The 22,781-nt window shown below is 41.4% G+C and overlaps 1 protein-coding gene across 3 annotated transcripts in view; it reads left to right on the top strand.

Moving 5' to 3' along the window:
* Nucleotides 1-16,617: 16,617 nt before the first annotated feature.
* PLA2G7 (phospholipase A2 group VII) overlaps nt 16,618-22,781 on the top strand; it is a 32,567-nt gene continuing 26,403 nt past the window's right edge. The window contains exon 1 of one of the 3 annotated variants that reach the window (XM_054569461.1): nt 16,618-16,748. The gene's annotated coding sequence lies outside the window, so the exon portion shown is untranslated. The remainder of the gene's footprint in view (nt 16,749-22,781) is intronic. The other 2 variants (XM_054569460.1, XM_054569462.1) reach the window with 2 other exon arrangements.

Here is a 22,781-nt window from a genome sequence, read left to right as displayed (position 1 = left end):
ACATTCTCAGGGCGAAGGGCAATGCCCAAGTGGGAGGGACTGGCCTGTGGGATGGCCCCTTTCATTCTGTCCCAGGGACGCCCAGATCCCAGCATGCTCTCTCTCCTCTCCAAGATCCCGACTGTCACATGTTGACAGCTGGCACGAGGCAAGGTGACTTCACTGGGCTGCAAATCCACTGCTCAGTGCCCTGTAGTTGTCAATGGCAGAGTCTCCAAAGTGTAGGTGGTGACCAGAAGGGGCCTGAGCAGTGGCTAGGCACCCCGGTGGCCCAGGAGACAAGTGCTGGGAGGAGATGGGAGACTGGGGAGACAGAGAGTGACCCCCGCTGGCTCTCCGAGGCTCACAGTGCTTGCCCAGTGAGGCCCACCTCCTCAGGTGGTGACCATGAGCCTGCCAAACACAGGGAGGGAGCCAGACTTGGCCTGTAGATTACAGTTGTAACGACCTCTGGTATCTATAAAGCACCTGAGACCTTGTTAAAATGGAGATTCTGATTCAGTAGGACTGGGATGGGGCCTGAGATACTGCATTTGTAAAAAGTCCCCGTAGCAACTACTAGTTCACAGACTACACATTGGATAGCAATAGCTCTCTAGCTACAAGCAGGGGAGACAGCTGAAGTAGGGTAGAAGCAGTCTAGCTGAGTCGCTGGTGGGTTGAAACAGTAAATGCCTGACCCTCAGCCCAAAGTTGTTCAGCATCTCTGAGTGTGTAGAACAAGGACATGCCTTTTAGCATGAAGTGGGTGCTCTGTACATATGTTAAGTAACAGAAGATGGTACAGGATTCTAACTTTTTGGATTGTTTGTTTACATAGGAAAACCCTTATGCTGGAACATTCAGTCAATGATAAAATAAAATAAACAAAAGTACCAGGTGGTTTTTAATCTGCAGGTATCACAAAAAGCCAAACCACTTTTAGAACCAGTGTGTGGAAGCCTCTTTGCTTGCCATTCACGCAAACCTTTTTGCAGGTTTACATTTAAATAAACCCTACTTGTTCCAATTTGAGTTCATATCAAGGAAATTCCACAACTTCCCACAGATAAATGATAATTGAGGTAAATGATCTCAATGGGTAGGTAGCTAAATTTATTTGCAGAGAAATTGATGAACTGATCCTAAAATCTCATGGAAGCATGAGGGACTTGGAATGGCTAAAGCAAACTTGAAAAAGAAGAACGAAGTAGGATTCACACTTCCTGATTTCTAAACTTACTAAAAAGACAGAGTAATTACCACAGTGTGGTACGAAGTATGCCGTGTGACGTAACGAGAGATATTTAGAGCAGTGGAATAAAACTGAGAGTCCCAAAATAACTTTACATTTATGGTCAGTTGATTTTCAACAAAGGTACCAGAAAAATTCAATGGGGAATAAATGTTCCCTAATGTTACTGACATAATTGGATATCCACATAACTCATGCCATATACAAAACTTAACTTAAAATATATCACAGGCCCTAAATATATGTCCTAGAACTAAAACTGTTAGAAAACATGGAGGTAAATCATCACATTGGGTTAGGCAGTGGTCCACAGGTAGAACAACAAAAGGACAAGCAATAAAAGAAAAATTTAAATAAACTGTATTTAACTAAAATTAAAAACTTTTTTCTGTAAATGATACATTTGAGAAAGTATAGAGCTATAACAGAATGGGAGAAAATATTTGCAAACCATATATATGATAAGAAATTTATATCCAAAATATATAAAGAACTGTTACAACTTAACAATAAAAAAATAACTCAATTAAAAATGGTCAAAGAACATAAACAAAAGTTTCTCCAAAACAAATATGCACATAGCCACTAACACATGACAGGTGCTCAGCATCATTAGTCATTGGGGAAATACAAATCAAAACCACGGACACCTGAGACACCACTTCACACCCACTACAATAACTGTAATAAAAAAAGACAAATAATAACAACCGTTGGCAAGGATGTACAGAAATTGGGACCCTCGTATACTGTGGTGGGAACATAAAATAGTGCAGCTACTTTGGAAAGTAGTTTGGTAGTTTTTCAAAAGTTTAAACATAAGAGTTATCATTATATGACCAGTAATTCCATTCTTATGTATATACCACAAAGAAATGAAAACACATGTCCACATAAAAGCTTGTACACAAATGTTCATAGCAGCATTATTCATAATATCCCTAAAGTGGAAACAATCCAAATGTCTGTTAATGGACAAATACATAAATAAAATGTGGGATATTCAAGCGATGGAATATTGTTTGACAATAAAAAAAGGAATGAGGTGTTAATACATGCTATAACATGGATGAACCTTGAGAACATGCTAAGTGAAAGAAGCCAGTCCCAAAAAGCACATATTATATGGTTCTATTCACTTGAAATGTCCAGAATAGACAAATCTATAGAAAGAGAATATAGATTATTGGTTGCCTGGGGTTGGAATGATGTGGGGGGTGAGAAGTGACTGCTAAGGGGTACAGGGTTTCTCTTCGTGGGGATGAAATGTTCTAAAATTAAGTAGTAGACGGTGATGCTTTGACAACTTTGAAGATATTAAAAATCATGAATTGTGTTCTTTAAATAGGTGAATTTTATGGTATGAAAATTATATCTTAACAAAGATGTTTATTAAAAAATAAATGATACTATCAATTAGATGCTTTCTTTACCAAAAAAACCCAAAACATTTATTTGTAGAAAACATTGACAATTTACCAGCCTACCACTGACTACTAAAATTTAGCAAATTTTTCTTCTCATGAATCCCTGTACATTTAAGTAAACTTGAATTTCTATCTTCTTAGTACAGGTGTCACAATGTAAAAGTAGCCAGTAAATATAAGCTCTAATAAATATGAATAATCTAGAATAACAGCAGTAAATATCTGAAGACAAAGGTAATATAAAAATACTTACTGTCTCGTTTGAAACTGAGGTGCTCAGTGCTGGCAGGAAGCCTTAGCTACCAAGTCTTGTTGTTTCTCACCATGGAAACTAACCCCTCCTTCCTTCCTCATTAGAGCCCGTCAATCAACCTCAGCTTCACTGGAAGATACCTCTCTGGTGGATGGGAACTGCCCCTCTGCTTTGCACTGAAACTGGTCAGCAACTCCAGTCTGCTTCCCTAGCCCAAATACGGTCCCTGGCAGGTTCATTTCAAATTGCACTTAATCAAAGAACATGAAAATTGAAAAAACGTTTGATAGCCCACATGACACTGTGGAGTGGTGGGGGACAAGGTGCCCCCCTCACATACAGAACCACCTGGGAGAACTTGGACAAAGTCCTTAACTTTGCTGAGCCTCTTATCTCACCAGTAAAATGAAATTTTAATATCTTTCCCTAGAGCTGTGAAAGATGAGTAGCTGAAATAATTTATGAAGCTCCTGGCCCCGGGTAGAGGGAGGGAGGGAGGAAAACTTTAGGTGCTTTCCCCTTGCCCCCTCTTTCTGCTCCCTTACTCTAAGCATCTGCTATCTTTATGATGATGCTGGTCTAAAAAGACCTTTTCCTCGCTCCTCACTCCCTTCCATCACTCCCTTTCCATCACTCCCTTCCTCACTTCCTCCCTCCTCTCTTTTTATACTTTCTTTCTCCCCTCTCTTCTACTCCTTTTCCTCTCCTCTTCCTCTTTCTCCTCTCTCATCCTTTCTCTTTCTCTTTTTCCTTTCCTCTTCCTTCCTATATGTATTTTTGTATTTGCTTTTTTCCTACCTTTCTCCCCACAAGTATTTATGTTCTTTCTAACTTTCTTCTCATGCGTATTTATTGAATGCCTTGTATCTACCAGACACTGTGCTGGGCCCTGTGGAGAACAAGGTAGTCATTGGTCCTCTGTTCTCTGAGCTTAGAGTTCAGAGAAAAAAACAGTCAATAAGAAAAAAAACACAAATGTATACATGTGAAATTACAACTTCTGTAAATGTCATGGACAAACAATGTGCAATGGCATAGAATAATGGGAGAGGAGGATGATGATGGGTGTCCTGAAGTGGTGACATTTGAGCTGAGACCTGGCATAAGAGAAGCTAAGCATATGAGGTGGTAGGGAAGGGGTTCCAGGCTGAGGGAGGAAAACAGCTTGGATTAAGTGAGAAAGGAAGAAGAGGAGGATGCAGCTGATCTACGGGGTGTGGGGCAAGTGGAAGAAGATAAGCTGAGTTTAGCATAGGCAAAGGCTAGATCAGTCAGGGTCTCCTAGGACACAGCAAGGATTTTAAATTGTATTCCAAGGACAAGGAGAAGTCACTGAAAGGTTTTAAGCAAGGAACAAGATGGGACAATTTTTATATGTGTATGTGCGTATGTATGTGTGTGTATATATACATATGTATATAAATAAATAATATAAACATATGTGTATGTATACACATATATGTATATAAATATGTATATAAATATTTGTATATGTATATAAATATATACATATATAAACATATGTGTATGTATACACACATATATAAATATTTATATTTAAATGTATAATTATATATAAAATAATATATATAATATATATAAATTTATAAGTTAAATATTTATATATAAATATATGTGTGTATACACACACACACACACATATATTTATATTTATAAGGTGACGTTGGATTCTACATGGGGTAGAGACTGAAGGGAAGCAAGATTAAAAGCAGGAAGATCACTGAGAAGGCTATTGTTGAAGTCCAGACAGGGAAGAGTAGTGGCTTGTTGTATTTGGCTGTGGAGATGTAGGGAAAAGATTGAAATTAAGAATTATGTAGGAGGGAATATTAACAGGACTTGTCAATGGATTATGCATTTGTGGTGAGGCAGATGGGGGGACTCGAGGATGACCATTGGGCTTCCAGTTTGACAACTTTGGTGTGAAGACAGTGATATTTGATGGTATAGAAGGGGAGCAGTTTTGGGTAGCAGAGAGTTTAAATTAAATATTCTATTTTGAATGTGTTAAGTTTTGAAGTGCCTGTAAGGCATCCAAATATCAAATAGGAGTCCAAAGTTCTGTGGCTTTTGGGCTAACGATACACATGGGGATATGTCAGCATATAGATGGTATTTAAAGGTATAGGACTATGTAAGATAAACCAAGGATACAGCAAGTACAGATAGGAAGGAGGCCCAAGCTCGGAGGCCTGGCATCAGTCAGAGATCTGCTAGCAAAGGGCGAATTATCAAAGCAGATTAAGAAGCTCTGTCAGAGAGGTTAGAGGGAAACCAGAAGAACATAGCTCACAGAAGCTATAGGTTAGAAGGAGTAATGGTCAACCATGTGAAGGAGAGCAGAGTTTAATGAATACGTTATGGCAGGATGGAAGAGATTCACATGAGACCCCTTGCTCACCGTCCAAGAGCTCAGTGTCTTAATGTCCTTTCTAAACATCAGAACAGTTCCAATTCAGCTTGATTTTATTCAACAAATACATATTTGGTAAGCAAGTAGTAAGTGTGGAATATGCAAGGATACAAGGACAGAGTCCTAAACCTCAAGGAACAAGGATCTGTGTTAAGAAGTGGAGATGCTGCCATGTGCAAACTGTGTCCATCTGGGGCCACATCCTCTACATGGTTCCTCCCTGAACACACATGGCCCCTGCTTTGTGAAAGTTTATAGTACATCATTTTGCTCTTATGAAAGATCTATATTAGTACCTATTTTTGCTAACTGAAGAAATCTAAGGATTTTCACTTCTACGAAAAAAGGTGAAAATAGTTCAGTATTGGTTTTGTAGTGGCCATTATAGAGGCAGCGCACATCCCAAGCACTGAGAGTGGCCTTCTCAGCTCCTGCCCCAAGACCACCCTCAGCATCTCAGCATCAAGCCACCACAGCTCTGAGCTGTGTCTGGGAGTAACTGCTTTGTCGCCACTCATTTTGTGCATCTGTTAGCAAGATGAATGATAAGGTATCAATCAGAGAAGCCTAAGAGAGTTCATAAGCGTGTTATGCTTAGCATAAAACCAGATGTAATTAAGCATATTTGGTATAATTTGGTAGGTTATCTTGAGGTCTGGGAGTGCTCAAAATTTTCTCTATATAAATTAATGGTAACTGTATCTTTTTTTTTTTTTTTTACACCATTTCAGCTTACTGAAAATTTTATAGGAAGCCAGTTTTGGATAGCAGAGAAAATCTGTAATAGGTTTCTGACCTCCAATTTGTTGATAGGTCACGAGCTAGCCAGGTAGTGAGGCAACCAAAGCAAGAGGCCCCAGGATTTCTCATCAGTCAAAAGTGAGGCAATGAAGAAATGACTAAAAAGAGTGTATCGGACCTAAAAATGTTTTAAATTTTGATACAAATAGCACACAAGGCCATATAAAAATAAGATGAAGATAAACCTTACCTTATAAAAATATTAGTTCTTTGTACCCTACAAGTAGTAGGATCTGCTAATGGGATACTGAATTTGTGTGGTAACTGCTTTTCGATGTTGTCAGTGTGACCTTGTGGCTGATGAATAATTTCATCTGGGATTAATGTCAAAAACCTACCCTCAAGGGTCTCTTGCTCATGTCATGATAGGTAGCAGGGGCCACTGGGCAATATCTGTGGGGCAGCCATTGACCTTTAGTCACATTGACTCAAGCACTGGGACTAAAATTCCTGACCGAGGTGACTTCCATGCAGTCTTTTCCCCCATAGAATCAAAGGCATTTTTATATCAGGATGGGACCCTAGAAATAATGAGTCAGAAATTCATTTTATGGATGAGAATATTGAGACCCACTGACATGAACTCATTTAATGGAAGTCACACTGCTACTGGGTTTTAATTCATCTCTTACAGCCTCCCACGTCCAAGTTCAGTTTAGCGTGCAGAGTTGGTATACAGTGACCACAAGTTCAAGTGCAGGCCGGGTAGCTTTGCCATTCCGTTGCACATTTACTGCTTACTGCAGAGCCTTCCTCAGGACCCTGTGAATTGACTCTCTCCTACCCCCCTTCAGTTCTAAAGATGATAGTAACAAGTCCATATAGGCTTTTATCTCAGTGTTTTAACATACATTACAAATTTAATCATGAGGGGCCAGTATGAGTATTATCCCTACATTACAGAAGAGCAAACTAAGGCAATCAAATAAGGCCTAAATCGGTGACAGAGCTCGTTATCAGACAACCTGGGTAGTTCATTTACAGTAAGTTTTGTCTTATCTACTCTGCTGCATTGCCTCCTGAGGTAGTAGATCAAAGTCATATTCAAGAGTTATTCAAGTTAAGACTTCTCGTTCTGGGAAATGATGCAGTTTCAATTTCAAACCAATACTTATGACAGACAATACAGTGAGGTGGGAACTGGGAGTGGCAAGAAGGAAATAAGATATTTGTTGAATGCATTCATGCATCAGGCATTGTTCTAGGTGTTTTATGGGTATGATCTAACCAGTCCTAACTATGTCAGAGACATAGATAGTTTACAAGCAAGGCACTGGAGGCTCAGAGGGCTTAAGCATGCTTAGAGCAGGGCTGTCTACTTCCTGTTGAGGGTGCGAGAGCTGATCATTCTCAGGCCTGCGTCTGAGACTGGGAAGGTGAGAGTCGGGTTCTATTTGTGTCTTTCAAATCACCTTTCCCTGCTGCCCATATACATCTTGTTGGAGCTTCCACGGGGCCTCCTAGTTAGGAAGAAGGACTTTGGTTGACATCTTGGACCATCCCTGGGATTAGACTGGAGAAGGGGGATAGGCTGGGTCTGGGATTCCAGCATCGCTGCTGATCAGCATAAACTAGAGATGTGCTCCAATCCAGCATGAGGCTTGTGGAATCTTGTCCTGGGGATTGAGGATTTCCAGGCTGGCCATATTTTCTCTAAGGTGTTATTTTGTCATCTTGTATCCTTCAGAGACATAGATGTGGTTCTCTTAGCCTCTACTGGGTGCTGCATAGCCTGAATGGGGGGGTCCATGTAGCTCCCTCACATGCTGACTTTTGGATTGTAGGGGTCTATAAGGGTTCTGTGTTACTGTCTTTGAACCCTTCCACCCAGCAGCCCCTGTCCAGGTGATGCTGAATGGCAAGTGAGGTCCTCCTGTTCACCGCTATCCCCTAGGCAAAATTCCAGAGACCAAGGTTTGGTGATAAAGGAAAGGAGTCTTTATTCAAAAGTTCCACAAATGTGGAATAACAGCTCTCCTCAAGCATTAGCCACTTAAGCCTATCAATTAAGGCTAAGCTCTAATTCTTTAGTTACAGCTTTAATCACTTAAGCTTATGAATTAATGTTAAACTCTTTAACTCCTGAGTTCTATCATTCCCCTTGTTAGTTTTTAATTATCTTATTTCTATGGAGTTAGTTTATAAATTAAAACAATATAAGATACAAAAGCTACACTATTTTGGAAGAATGGCAGTTGCCTGCCTCACAGATCGTCCCCTCTAGAACACCCAAAAAAGAACAGCCCCGCCACCCTCTGCCAGGCCAGCCTGATCCTAGGCTGTGCCCAGAGTTCCTTCCCATCCAAAATACTGTTCCCTGGGAAACAGGGGCAGCTGCAGCACAACCACCCAGGCATCCTCGAGGAAGAAGAGAGCTCAAGAGCCCTTCTTTTATTTCAAATGTTCTAGTCCATAATTCCATGCTTTCTGGAGGTCTTCAGCTTTTCAGCCAATCCTGTCCTAGAGTGTTTACCATTGCCTCCTCTTATGGCTCCTTCCTACTCCTCCCCAGTGATATGATCAGATCTCTCTGTATTACAGACGTTTCATCTTTTCTACTGTCTCCTGTGGACCTGTTGCCTCTGGCTCAACTGCATTGAAGAAGTCCCTTTGTAGGGGACAAATTTACAACAAAATGTCCCTGAGTTTTTAATCACACAGGTGAAAAGGCCATACCTCTCTTTAAAGAGTTATTGATCTAGTTGAGAGCTAAAACTAAAAAATAATTGCAAAAGTAAAATATAATTGAGACTGTATTAAATGCCATAAGAGAAACACTAAAGCAGTTGAAGATATAACATGTAGGAATCTTTAGAGGCTGCTGGAAGTCTTCCATTTCTCCCATCAGATTCTTTTTGCACTATTCACCCAGGAGACTCACCTGTAGGGACAGTATCTGTGGGTACCAGTGCCCTCTGGCTTCCAGCTATGCCTGGCCAATTTCCGGCAGGAGACTTGGAGATGGATGGGAAGTAGGGCTGGATTATTTAGTCCTTTGGCTTCCTGCCTGGTTCAGGGCTTTGCTGCAGAGGTCACAGCTCCTGGTAGGTGGCCCTTTCCCTGGAATTAACCTCACCAGGCCCAGTCATTGCTTTCTCTGTTGTCTTGCTCCTCCAGGCCCCTGGGTTATAAAGGCTCCCTGGTGTTGTTTGCCCAGAGGCACTGCACTATGCCTAGTGAGGTCTCCTAAAACCTGCTCTCACCTTGGTAAACAGTTATCAAATGATCACTCATTAAATAAGCCAGTTTGAAGATGACACTTGAATCCTGCCTGGGTCCGACCAATAAAGTAGAAATTCTACAGTCAAGGGGGATACCCCAACATGGAATTCAGAATGGGTGAATGTAAAGAGAGTTGAACAGGGGAAACCTAAAGGAAAAGAAGGTTGAGGCCAGATCCTGGAAGGCCACAAATGCCATGGCAAGATGGCTGGACTTTTTTCTCCCTGTGTACAGTGCAAGACTTGGAGTATCTGAGTGGGGAAGTAAAATGATTACAAGTCCATCCTTTTTAGAGAAGTAATTTTGCTACAAGAAAGTATAATATATTATGGGGTGAGGAACACCCATGGAGAAGGGAAAAAATAAGAAGGCAATAAAAATGCATATACTTTAACTCAGAAAATCCATTTCTGGGGATTTATCACAAAGAAATAATTGAAAACATGCACAAAGGTTTAACGGCAACAATATTCACTGAAGTGCTCCTTCAAAAACTAATTATTGTAAAAAACCAAATTTCTAATAAATAACCCAAATTTATAATAATGATGGAAAATATAAAGCCATTAGAACCGATGCTGCTCATGTGCACTTATTGGCTTGGTAAATATTAGTATTATATTGATAAATTAAAATAGAATCTTATATAACTGACCAAAACCTTAGTATATAGGCATGTACTGATTTATGCAGAGAAAAGCTTAAAAGAGTGTATGTTGAATTTGTAGCTAAACAGTATTTTTTTCTACAATAAGCGTGTATAAGTTGTCTAACAAAAGCAACATTATGTAGTTGTCAAGGGTAGAGCTTTAGAGGACGCTGATTAGCATGGTAATAGCAGGGATGGGAAGGAGGGAATTGTACATGTGGAATCACACAACGTGGTGACTGGATAAAGGAGCCAGGTGACTGTGAACGAATCATGGTGCCACGGAGGGAAAACTGGGAGCCTTGGACTTCGCACAAAACCACCTACAACTTGATTGAGGTTAGCAGAGGTGTTATCAATGAGTTGAGCAAGAAAAATCCTGGAGACAGGTTTGACAGGCCCCATCTTACAGCCCCAAAACTGAATGCATACAAACAAGTCAATTGTGACATCCACAGTTCAGAAGTCTCTAGATAAACCAGGCCTACAGAAGGCATTAAAGATACTGCCAAGGAGGAAGGAAGACTAAGCTTGGTATCTAATAATAAATTTTGAAATTGACTAAAATATTAAATAGAGGATTCTTTATCTTCTCTTCACTTCAGAAACTTAGAGGCATTACCATATGGGACCCACTCTGTTCTGGAAGGGCTTCACCTCTGAAGTCCTGTGCTTTCATTCTCGGACCATGACTTTCGACCCTCACCCTTAGTCACTCTGCCCAGGGTAGGTTCTTCCAACTGACTCGAACCACCGATAATTTTCAGTTCTTTCTGGTCATTCATGTTGTGTGTGTGTGTGTGTGTTTGCACGTGCGCACTCCTACATATGTATATGAATTCTCTTTCCCAGTGCTATATGTGTGTATACATATATGTGTGTTTGTGTATGTGTATATATATTTGTGTTTATATATGTACATATATATAATGTTCACTCTGCTTACCAAATATTGTTCTAAGCAATTTACATTCATGATTCTTTTTCTTCTCACTGCAACTGTGTGATATAGTTGCTACTATTATTTCTATTTTACAAATTAGGAAACTGAAGGGTTAAAAGGCTGTGTAATTTGCCTGAGGCCTTAGATCTAGTAAAGTAACAGAAGATACAAGCTCAGGTCTGTCTGACTCAGCTGTTTAAATTATTATACTTTAGCCTGGAGAAGTGTCAGGAAGATATGTGCTACATTGTTAAATAATTACCTAATAAGTTTGGGGTTGTAGGGACACCTTATTTTTATTCTTGTTGTTGTTTTGTCCAGATTTCTAACAATACAAATGTATGACATCTTAACTAGAAAAAAAATGTTTTCAAATTACCATCAATTCTATTTTATTTGCCTTTGGCCAAGCTACTCTCCTAATTTCTAGGCCCAGATAACCTTCCAGCCCGGTCCTGTTCCTGGACTGGCGAACATTACCAGGCAGACTCCATGACTCATGAGTGAATTCCAGACACCCGGGGGCTCAGAAGACTTCAAACATCATCAGGGAGACCTCATGACCTCCTTCTCACTTTCCTCCTGCTTTTTCTCACTCAAGCTACAGCCATGTCTTTTCTTCTTCTCCATAAAATGTCTTAAAAGTCATCAACATATAGAGTCCTTGTGTCCTCATCTCTACTCCTTCCTGATTCTCTCCCTTTATTCCTCAATTATACTAAAGTTGGTTTTAGGGATTAAAAATTAAAATTGGTTTTTGTCCTTCTAATCGCTAAATCCCATAGTGCTTTCTTTGGTCTTCACGCACCCTAATCAACAGTGCTAATTGTACTTACCTTTTAAAATCCTTTTTCTCCCTTAACTTCTAGAGAGCTTGTCTCTCCCATTCTCCATCATCACTTTGAACAACCTTTCACAATTTCATTCACTGGCTCCTATTTTCTCCTACCTCCCCTGAATGTGATGTTATTTTGAATTCTATCACCCACCTCTGCTCTCTCCAAAAGCTCTCAATGGCCAATCTCATGCACTCTGAGCATTTTCACTTCCAAATATCTTCTGCCCCAGGTCTCTATACTGGGTTTCAGACCTTCATAACTAACTACCCATAAGGCGATTCCTCCCAGAGGTGTGCTAGCTCACTACGGGGGGAAAAAGTCTCGTTTTCTAGTGTTTGCTGATTTCTGTGGCATGAAGTCCCCACTATGCCTGATTTCTAGCTCTCAATGGGAAGTTACTGAATAGAGTGGGAAAGAAATGCACACAGGTGGCTCTGCCAAACAGGTGTAAGACGACTCTACACTCTACTTGTTCAACCTGGTATCCAAGAGCAGGAGATCTAACATTTTTGACATACGGTGGAAAATACATTTTGTATCAGTTACATACATACCTAAAGATGTGCAAATGAAAGTTCTAAGAAAAAACACTTAACCTTACCACATGTGATACACTTTAAAATTGATTATATTCTATTTTGCTAAAAAAAAAAAAACATACTTGTCTAGACTCAGCACACAGATTTCATAAGCCATTCATACTTGTAGACTCGCAATTTTTCAAATTTCATCCTCAGGTCTTTCAAATTCAATATGCACAGAATTGCATTTATTAATTCACTTTTCCAACCTGTTTCTTTTCCCTATTTTGTTTTCTCAGTTAATGGCCCACCATCTACCTGGTTTTCCTCAGTCAGGAATCTCAGGGCCACTTGTGACCCCTCCCGCTTCTTCATCCTTGCACCTATTTCCTGCTAATCTCTCTCAGGTAGGTCTTCCAATCTCAGTTCCCACTGTCACTATCCTGTTTTAGATCACCTTTCTCCTAATGGCCTCCTAATTTACCCCCTGCCTTTTGGTTTCTCCAATCTTAAGTCATCTTTTTTTTTCAGTACAAAACTATCTTCCAAAAATAAGAAACACAACTGCTCTGCTTAAAAACTTTACTGGCTCCCCATTGCCCCCAAGATAGTTTTTATTCATTCAGAAAACAATTTATTGAGCAACTACTGTGTGCTATGTTCCTTATTGGATACAGGCAAATAAAAGTGATGTAGTTTCTGTCCTCAAAAAGCTCACAGTGCAAACTCTATTGCATTACTCAGAAAACTATTATTGTACCCCCATCTCACCTTCATTCACATCCTTATCTTCTGCTCCATCCTACCTACATACCCGATGCTCTTGCCACACGGAGAACTAGACATTCCCAAGGCATTCTGTTTGTCTTGTCAGCCCCTTTGCCTTTGCTCATGCAGTTCACATTCTGTAGACTTCTCTTCATCTCCTCTTTCCTGATAAACTCATTCTTGAAAGCCACTGTCATAGTGAAGCCTTCCTTTTTCACAAATTCTTATTCTTAAAAACTTTTAAATATTTCATCAGTGTATCATGCAATACTCCAAATAAGTAAATAGTACTAAAGAACCAAAAGAGAAAAGACAGATTCTCCCACCTCAGCCCACCCCAGTTCCAGTACAATTCCCCAAAGAGAATTACTCTAATGATTTCTGTTTTTAAATAGCTGGTGGTGACCTCCATATTTTGAAAACAAAATACTATATTATTATTTCTTGGCATATTATCCTAGCACTATCTGTCTCGTTTCTAGCTCATGGGCACACTGGTCCTATCTTTTCTCTTGCCTGGTCCTCCTAATAGAGTGACATTTCTACATTCAGGTCCTGGACTGTTCTCTCCTCTGCAAAGTTTCTGTGTATCCAGACCTTATTAACTGTGCTACCAACTATAGACAGTATCTCTTGATTCTCCACTTTCTAAAATGAGACCCTTAGTAATCCAACCTTCTTTCTGTGCTGGCTGTTCCCCACTTCTACCCCCTTTTACCATTTAAAAATTACATTAAAAATAGCCATATTCACATTCTCTCGAGTAACATAACCAAGTCTCCTTTGGCTTGTTTATAAGGTAATTCTAAACCTTGAAAACCAGTAAGCAATATTTCCATGATTAGACTAAGTGGAGCTTTCTGATCACAGTTTCTTGTCTGGGCCATTTGCAGAAGTATATTCTTGGATTTCAGGTTTAAATGCAGTGTCTAATTTTTAGATACCACCCAGTAAGTAGCTACAAAATCAATCCATTTTAGGTTTCATCACACTTTCACATGTCTTTCCTGCAACATTTTCCCTCTTGCAGTTCCTAGTTTTAACTTAATTTTTTAAATTTAAGCAATTTATTCTTCTGTTTATTGCATTTTGTCTCCTTCTAACAGACTCAAGGGTTTCCAAGTGCCCAATCATACTTTCAGTTATATAGAATCTCGTTTTCCCCTCCAGTTTAACCACTCCAATCAGTCATCCTGGAAACTCACTCCTTTGCTCACTCACCTGGATTGGAGACGCTTGAATCCCCTGTAGGCAGGGCAGCTTTGACCCCCCACCCATTCCAAGGACAATCGGTAGCTCCCTTTCTGAACTCCCACAGTTCTCTGCATCTACTTACATGGGAGGAGAACTCTATGTTGTTATTTTACATAATCCTTCAGGGCACGGACTGTGTCGTATTCATCTTTGAAATGATACCTGACATACAGTTGGCCCTTAATAAAAACTACTTGGAAACACTATTGATCACATTATTTAATCCAATATTTTGACTGAAGGAGAGAGCCATCATCTTTGCTCATATTAAAGAGTACATAAGCATTGCTATGTTGGTGGGGAATGGGAGTGAGAATCAAAGGATAAGAAATAGCTCAAGAATCAATTCATAAACACAAGTACATTCTATGTCTCCACTGAATAACACTAAAGCAAAGTCCATATTAGACCCACTTTATAATCTGTATGTCTGGGTTGACTTGCTGTTCTTTTGAAATGTGAGGCCCATTCTTCATTAATTTCATTGGACTAAGGTTGTCAGATAAAATACAGAGTGCCCTGTTAAATTTGAATTTCAGATAAAAAAAGACAAATAACTTTTAGTAAAAGTATGTTCTAAATATTGCATGGGATATATATTAAAGCCTTTTTGTTGTTTATCTAAAATTCAAATTGAACTGGGTGTCTTGTAATTTTATTTGCTCAATACAGCAACCCTACTCTAGGTATTTTCTCAAGGCACTAACCTGCTAAATGCCAACCAGTCCGACAGCCTCAGAGAATGTGAACTGATGATGACGGGAGAGGCATAAAGCTGGCATAGAGAGAAATAATTAAAATACTTGCCTTCAAGTCCTGCTTTCAAAACCTTTAAAGTGCGATGCAGGGTCTCATGCTGCTTAACCTCATTATAAGGCCAAACGGAAGAGGGTTTTAGAGATCTCTTGGGTACTTTATCTGTTATCCTTTTAGATTAATATTATGAGGCAATTTGTTTCAAGGAGGTTATCTCAGGGAGTACAGGAAAATGTCATTAGGCTAATACAGTTTTTTTAAGTATATTTTATTGATGATGCTATTACAGTTGTCCCAATTTCCGCCCTTTGCCCCCCTCCTCCTGGTACCCACTTTCTCTCCAGCAGTCCCTCTCCTTAGTTCATGTCCATCGGTTGTGCATGAAGTTCTTTGGCTTCTCCATTTCCTATACTGTTCTTAACATCCCCCTGTGTATTTCTGTACATAGCAATTATTCTTCTTAATCCCTGTACCTTTCCCCCATTCTCTCTCTTCCTCCTCCCAGCTGCTAATCCTCCAAAAGGCTAAAGCAGTTTTATTTAATTTTTCCTCCATTAGGTTTACATAAGTCACTGCTTCTTTATAGATATTAATATTAGATAAGTGTTGAATGTTTCCCATGAGCCAGGCTCACCCTAAGTGTTTCATGTGCATTTGCATTTCATTCTCATAAGGTGACTCAGACTAATGTAATTTGATTAGCAATAAGATCTTTCTACTGAGAAACAGAAAGGATAAAGGATTTGCCCTAGGTCAAAGCACTCATACGTGGGAGAAAGAAGCTGTAATCCATGTCTTCTTCCTGCGGAGTCCTCAGAATAAAAATAAAATAAACTTCATTTACAGTTTTGTTACCCCCCCCATCACTATTTAAAAAATGCAAACGCCAGACATAAATTTCAAACTATGTCCCGAGTCTAACTAAAACGTTGAATGAATATGCTTTTCTTAAAAAGCAGACTGAAGGGGAAGCATTGGAAAACGGAGGGGGAATTTCTGTTAAAACCCAAATAACTGAGAGATGGGCCCTTCTTTCTCCATTTCCCCCCACGTCATAATTGCTCTCCCTGATTGCCTTGCATTGTATTTCCACGGTGGCAGGCCTTCCAATCCACAGCATAGTCTACACAATTTTTGAATTGGTGTCCACCCTACAATGCAGCAGAATGCAGAGTGCCCAGGGCATACCAGTTGCAGATGCAAGCAGACGGAATCTAGTGAAACAAGCAACCCTGGCTTGCTGCGGGGCGAACAGCGCCCGCCCCTGAAGCTGTCTGAGTCCATTCCAGGACGGGTTAAGTTAACCCGCAGGTCCAGGTCTCGGGACCCCGGGCCCTGGGGAGAGTGAAGGGTGCGCCTGAGCACCCTCGCATCCCAAGCTGCCTCCGTTTGTGGGAGGCTGGTAGCCACACGCTCCTCCCTGGTCCCTCCTCCTGCAGCTGGGGGAGGAGAGGGTCGGGCGATAAGGAGCATCGCCGGGCGGGCTGCGAGCAAAGTCCGCGCGTTGCCGACTGGCCTGCCCCGCGGCCTCGGTAACCTCCGCTGGCAGCGAGCAGCAGTCGGGTTTGAAGGGGTCGGATCGCGTTCGTGCGCCGCGGGACGCTCCCAGGGTCTCCGGTTGTTGAGAGCGGCTCACCGCAGCTCCGGGTGAGGAGGGGCCCAGGGGACGAGGGGCAGGGACAGCGGGGTCGGGGCGGACTGGCGCCGCCGCGCTGGAGGCGGGGGACGTGGAGCGGCGGCGAACTAGGAGTAGAGGGTGGTGTAGCTGGAATCTCACCCGCCTCCCGGCCGGCGCTGGGCCCGCGGTCGGACCCTCCGCCCTCGGTGACAGCGCTGAGATATTTGCGGGCAGCGGGGCGGAATTCGACCCCGGTTTTCTCAAACCTTTTCCCAAGGAAGCGACCTGAAGAATTCGGTGCCGAGAGGGCGAATCAGGCCCGCAGAACTGGGAACCCAGGGAGTTTTCCTACCCGTAGGACTCTCGCTGGGGCACAACATACAAAACCAAACCTTCCCTTTTGTGAGTATTGCTTTTCTATCAACCCAGTTCTGAGGAGCTGTTTCTGGACCGGAATTACATAAACCAAACCATGCCGCCCCAGCTCCGCTCCATTACTCCTTACAGCCCCGCACTCTCTAGGTTAGAGAGCGGCTGCCAACCCACCCACCCCTCCCCAACCGGCAGGAGGAGGGGCTTGTTTTTAAAGTCAAACAAAACCTGGAAGCAGAGAATAGGTTCCTCCCCATCATCCCCTGGAGCTTCTGTGCGAAGTTTTTGTCTCCCAACACGAAAAGGTCAGGCTTTCAATCGGCCGGCGGTTCCTGGAGTTGCTGAAGAGGTGATGCGGAAGGAGGAGGGAGAAGTGTGGGGGGTTCATCAGGGGAGCTTGCCACCTTTGAAGGATACATAAATTCAGGTTTGGGAGGGACACATGTTAACAAATCAGTCTTGCACAAATTGCCTTTGACACGAGTAAGAATGCTGAGCTGGGAGACTGGCATGTGCGTAAGAACTGGAAAATGTGCCCTTTAAAGTGCTGACGATCCCAAAAAGGCTCAGGACTAACTTTTGGGCTAACAGTGAGCTCAGGGATCAGAGCATTTAGTGTTGGCCTGATCCATAAGAAGGAGATGGTTTCCTGGACGCCAGGAGGCACTGCTGAGCTGCCAAGACCCGGAGAGATTCCTTTCCTCAGAGGGAGTGCTGGTTGTCCTGGGGAGAGAGCCCACTGCCTTGGCAGCTTCCAGCCTGCCTGCCTCCACTCAGTGCCCTTGGGCACAGAGGGTTCTCTGTTCCCAGACATTTGTGCAGGAGTCGCTGCTGTGGACAGCTTGGTGATGCTCTTCAATGAAATGGGCCCTTTGTCCTCAAGGCTAACACCACAGTCTGTCACCACAGACTATCTACCCCTAAGGCTGTTAGTGTGTAGAGCTACCAAGAGTCAAAAAGGATGTTAATCTGGCTCAGCCACTCATTTGACCCTTGAGAAATCCCTTTTGAAATGTGAAAGGGCTTGCCCAGAACCCCAGCTGTTTCCTGAAAACAGAAGCCTTGGGCAGCTGGTTCCTCATTTCCTTCAGTTTTATGTCTGTGCGTTGTGCCCTGTGCACTTCAGGGGTGAGGAACACCCATTCCCTCACCCAGTTAGGTTTGGGCACTGACACCATTTCCCATCCTCCTGAGGCTCTCAGCACAGAGCATTATGGAAAGTGCTGACTAGGTACCCGAGCAACTGGAGTGGGACCCCTTGGAAAGTCTCCTGAAGTTTAGGCATCAGTATTCCTTTCTCTGACACCCCAGAAAATGGGTATTTTCTGGAAAAGGTTATTTACACCTTGGTTGATCTTAAGCCTCATTTTTTTTTTTTTTTGTAACACCCTTGGTAATTGTTCCCACTGATATCTTGAGACATTGAGAAATTTCCATAAAAGTGAAGCATTGAAGAAAAAGTATTGAGTGACAAGAAATCAAAAGGGGAACATTGAGCTCAAAAATCATATTGTTCTGGAATTCTGTGGAAGCTTTTTGGTTTGAAGGGATGGACAGTGGGTTCTGACTGCCTTTCTCAGTAAAGGCAGGGTACCTGCTATGTACCCTGTCTATCATTTTGCTCCATTTTCCAGGTATAGCACACTAATAGAAAGTCTAATATATATATAGGTTTATGGTTTTTTTAAAAAAAATAATCTTAGCAGTTGAAGACAAAGAAAAGTCTATTATAGGAATAGATACTTATTGCATCTAGTGGGCTAGTTGATTCCTAGTATAAGCTTTGTTCATTCCTTCACTGACTTGAAGAAATGTTTATTGAGCACCTACTATGTGCCAGGCACTGAGTATAGAGCAGTGTAATTAAGACAAATAGGGCTCTGATCTCATGGAGTTCACATTCTAGAATTGAGGGATGAGCAACGTAAATTCAGATAGCCAAGTACTTGAAAAAAAGTAAACAGAGTTCCCTGTGGTAGAGTATCATGGTGTGGGAGGGGGCCGGGGGAGGGCGAGAGGTGGGAGGGGCCTGGATTGTTGGGTCGGATTAGAGGAGAGGCTTTTCTGAGAGATGACCTTCAGAAGACCCCCTGGAAGACAGGCAGGCAGTTCCGTTAGAACCACGCGTGCACAGTCCTGGGAACAAGGTCAGCATGTTTCAGGCACAGTTGGAAGGCGAGTAAATGTGGCTAGAGTAAAGTGAGAGAGAAGGAGAACCCAGGAGTGAGGTTGAGGGGCAGGAGCCAGGTCGTGCAGAGGCTCCTAGGCTAAAGTAAGCTGCCGGGGCTTTAAGTGCAGTGAGAAGCCAAAAGCAAAAGTGTGACAAGATAGAGCTATATTTTTTCAGGGGTAACTCTGAGTGCTGTATAAAGAGTGGATGATGATAGGGGGAGAGAGGAGAGGTAAGAAGACCAGCTCCCAGTTTACTGGTAGTGATCTAGTCGAAGTTAGAAGCAGTAGGTGGGCAGAAGCTATTTTTGGAGGTAGAGTGGGAAGTAAATATTTCTTTCCCAAATTTTCCTTCTAGGTAATTGCTACATCTTGTAAAAACAAATAAGCTAATGCATATCCCGTTAAAGTTAATGTAAGATTTTATTAGTATCATTACTTGCTAATGTTGTGTTACTTTGAATTCCCTGTGTATCATTTTCAAAATTTTTAAAATAAATTTTAATGTCCTTTTATTTATCTTATTCTTTTCAATAAATATAACATTGTCTATTAAAAATGTTCTGCTCTGTTCAGAGTGCTGGGAACCCTTGACTAAGAGCTACCTATAAAACATCCCATCACAAAATGCTGTGATATTAATGCTCAACTGATAGCTAGCTTACTTTTGGAAGTTGAGAGTGCAGGTAAAATTCAAAATAGAGTTTTTGAAGTTGGGAATTGGAAAAAATACAGAAAGAGTTAGAAGCTTTGCCTTTGTTCTGGATACGCCTGTGCACAGATATCTGTTGGGCAAAGGTCTTTTGGTAACTGAAAACCTATACGTGGCAGCATATAAATTTCTGGAGATGGCTGCGAACCAGAGTTGAATAGGATTCTCTTAGTGAAGCATTCTCCCTCAAAGGAAACTGGTGAACATTCCCTAGTTAGTCACTGACTAGATTTTAGGAAACCAAAGAAAAGCGTCAATACTGCTTACCAACAAGGGTAAGGATGACCTCAGCAACAGGACAATTAACTGCCACGCTAAGACAACCCTGTCTCTCTCTGCTGCCTCCTTTCGATGTGCAACTCAGTAGATGGAAATATTTCTGTTTACAAGAAAAAGAGGTGCTTCCTTACATGGTGTGCGGGGGAAGAGCCAGCTCTTAGCAACTTAATGATCTCTTGGTTATCCTCATTTGCCAGACCCCATTCATTATTTATTGGTCAGTGTGTCTGAATTTCAGCTTGAAGCAGCCACTCTGGCAATTCAAATTTCAGACAAAATGCGACAGTAATTCAGAGACCTAGATGGCTTTTTTTCTGCCATGTTTACCATTCTTGTCTCTTAGGGCTGAGGGTGGTTGAAGCATCTTTACAAAAGAGGTTTGAGTCCCTCCTGGAGACCACTGATCTATTCTGCTTGAGTTATATGTTTTGAAATGTTGAATTAGCTGCTATCTTTTATAAATCAATAGATTTTACATACAAATATAGTTTTCCAGTTTTTATTGAAAAATAACCGGAAAGATCTGGTAACATGGAGCTCTCGTTCCTACTGACAGCTATCAGCTGAAGAATGGTGCAAGTTCCTTTTAGACAGTCCCATTCGTCAAGGTTCCACCATTGTCTTCTCTGGCACACAGATCTGTTTAACTCCCATAAGCTGCCTGGCTGGCTCTTAGGGACTTCTGATCTTAACCCTCAGGTTTAGAATTATCTAGTCTGCCTGTTCCGCTTTCACCCTCATTCAATTCAGGAATCCCTTCTCAGGATCCTTGCGGGTAGTCTCCAAACCTATGCTTAAACTGTCCCTCTAATAAAGAGAATGTGGATCCAAGTAAGACATGTCCCTTTCCATAAATCTCTAGCTGTCATGTGCTGTCTGGGCTTCCCCGTGAGAGTAAACATTCCTGGTTCCTTCAACAGCTTCTCATGTGACTTCCTGCCTTGTTCCCTCACAGGCCTAGCTATTGTTGGGTTATTGTTCCCTTGACTAAACTTTGGTTAATTGAAGTCCCTTTAGCCGCAGAAGTTCTATAAGATGTGGTTTAACTGGTGTGCAGTGTCCCAGTATGCTTCCAGTATGACATCAAACTGCTCAGTGGACTTAGAAAACTCTTAATATCTATGGTCTTAAAGCTGATAGGGCACTAGACATCTGGACATTTGCAAACTGTGTACAGATAAGTTCCCATTTTCAAAATCTACATAAAATCAGTCAATTTCAGTTGCAACTGTTAAGTACTTGTATTTATGAATGGCTCTTTTATTAAATTACTTCCACAATAGGGAGTTACTTTTTATTTGCTCTCTTGATCTTTATCACTTTTCTTAAGTTGTGAAATGATTTCACAAGAGTTGTTGTTCTACTTTCCAAGATAAGAGGCGTTAGTCACTTTTGCAGAAGTCACTTAGACATTATACATCTGAGATAACGTCTACACTAAATTTTGATTCCATTAGCTTATATCATAAAGAGAAAATGATATTGAGTGGGTAGTTTTTCTCTTTTCTACTTTCAATATTAACAAGTATGAAGGAAGGAAGTTTGTGTTGATGCATTTAAAAGGAGTCATATTTCTTAGATAAAGATGGAACCTTAGAGTCTAACCATACCCATGTGCCCATCCCTTTTTCAGCACCCCTGGCGGGGGACCAGTTAGCAGTGTTTGAATCCTTCTCATGACAGAGAACTCTCTCTACATTGTAAGGGATACATTGCAAATGGCCTTGTATTGACCAGGCATCTGCCTTCCTATAACCTGTTTCAAAATGAAATAAACAAGGATATGGGTTCACCGGCATCCCTTAGACCAGGGTTTCTCAATCTCAATGTTATTGATATTTGGGGCTGGATATTTCTATGCCGTTGGTGCTGTCCCATGCATTGTAGGATGGGTAACAGCATCCCCAGCCTGTCCCCACCAGATGCCACTAGCACTCGCTCCTCGTAGTGACAAGCAAAAGTGTCTCCAGACATTGCCCGATCTCTTCTGGGAAGCAAAACCACTCTGGTTGAGAATCATGACTATAGGATGATGTTCTAGTTGCCTTTAGCCTATTTCAGAATGAAATACTGTTTCCTCATCAAGTAAGGGTAAGTTGCTTTAAAAACATTGTTATAGAAAAATGTATGAAGTCATTTACATCCAGTTATGAGCAGGAGTTCCCACAAGACAAAACTGCTTCTGGTCAGGGGAAGGAATAGGTATAAAGTTACAGAAATTTGGGCTTTCAGAGTTATGACTTTCCATACTTCTTGAATTTTTATTTTATTTTATTTATCTTTATTATATTTTTTTAGATTACCATTTAGTCCCCTTATACCTCCCTCCTCCCAGCAATCACCACGCTGTTGTCCATGTCCATGAGTTCTTTTATATTTTTGCTCAGTTCTTCCATTCTCTAACAACTCTCCACCCCCAAAACTGGCTGTCTTCTGTTCTCCATCTATGAGTCTGTCTCTGTTTTGCGTGTTAGTCCCGTTTGTTCATTAGATTTCACATATGAGTGAAATCATATGATATTTGTTTTGT

Source organism: Pteronotus mesoamericanus, unplaced genomic scaffold, assembly GCF_021234165.1.
Source record: "Pteronotus mesoamericanus isolate MK-2021 breed Mesoamerican mustached bat unplaced genomic scaffold, CSHL_Meso_final contig_20, whole genome shotgun sequence".
Lineage (NCBI taxonomy): Eukaryota > Metazoa > Chordata > Mammalia > Chiroptera > Mormoopidae > Pteronotus > Pteronotus mesoamericanus.
This window is presented reverse-complemented; position numbering and strand designations above follow the sequence as displayed.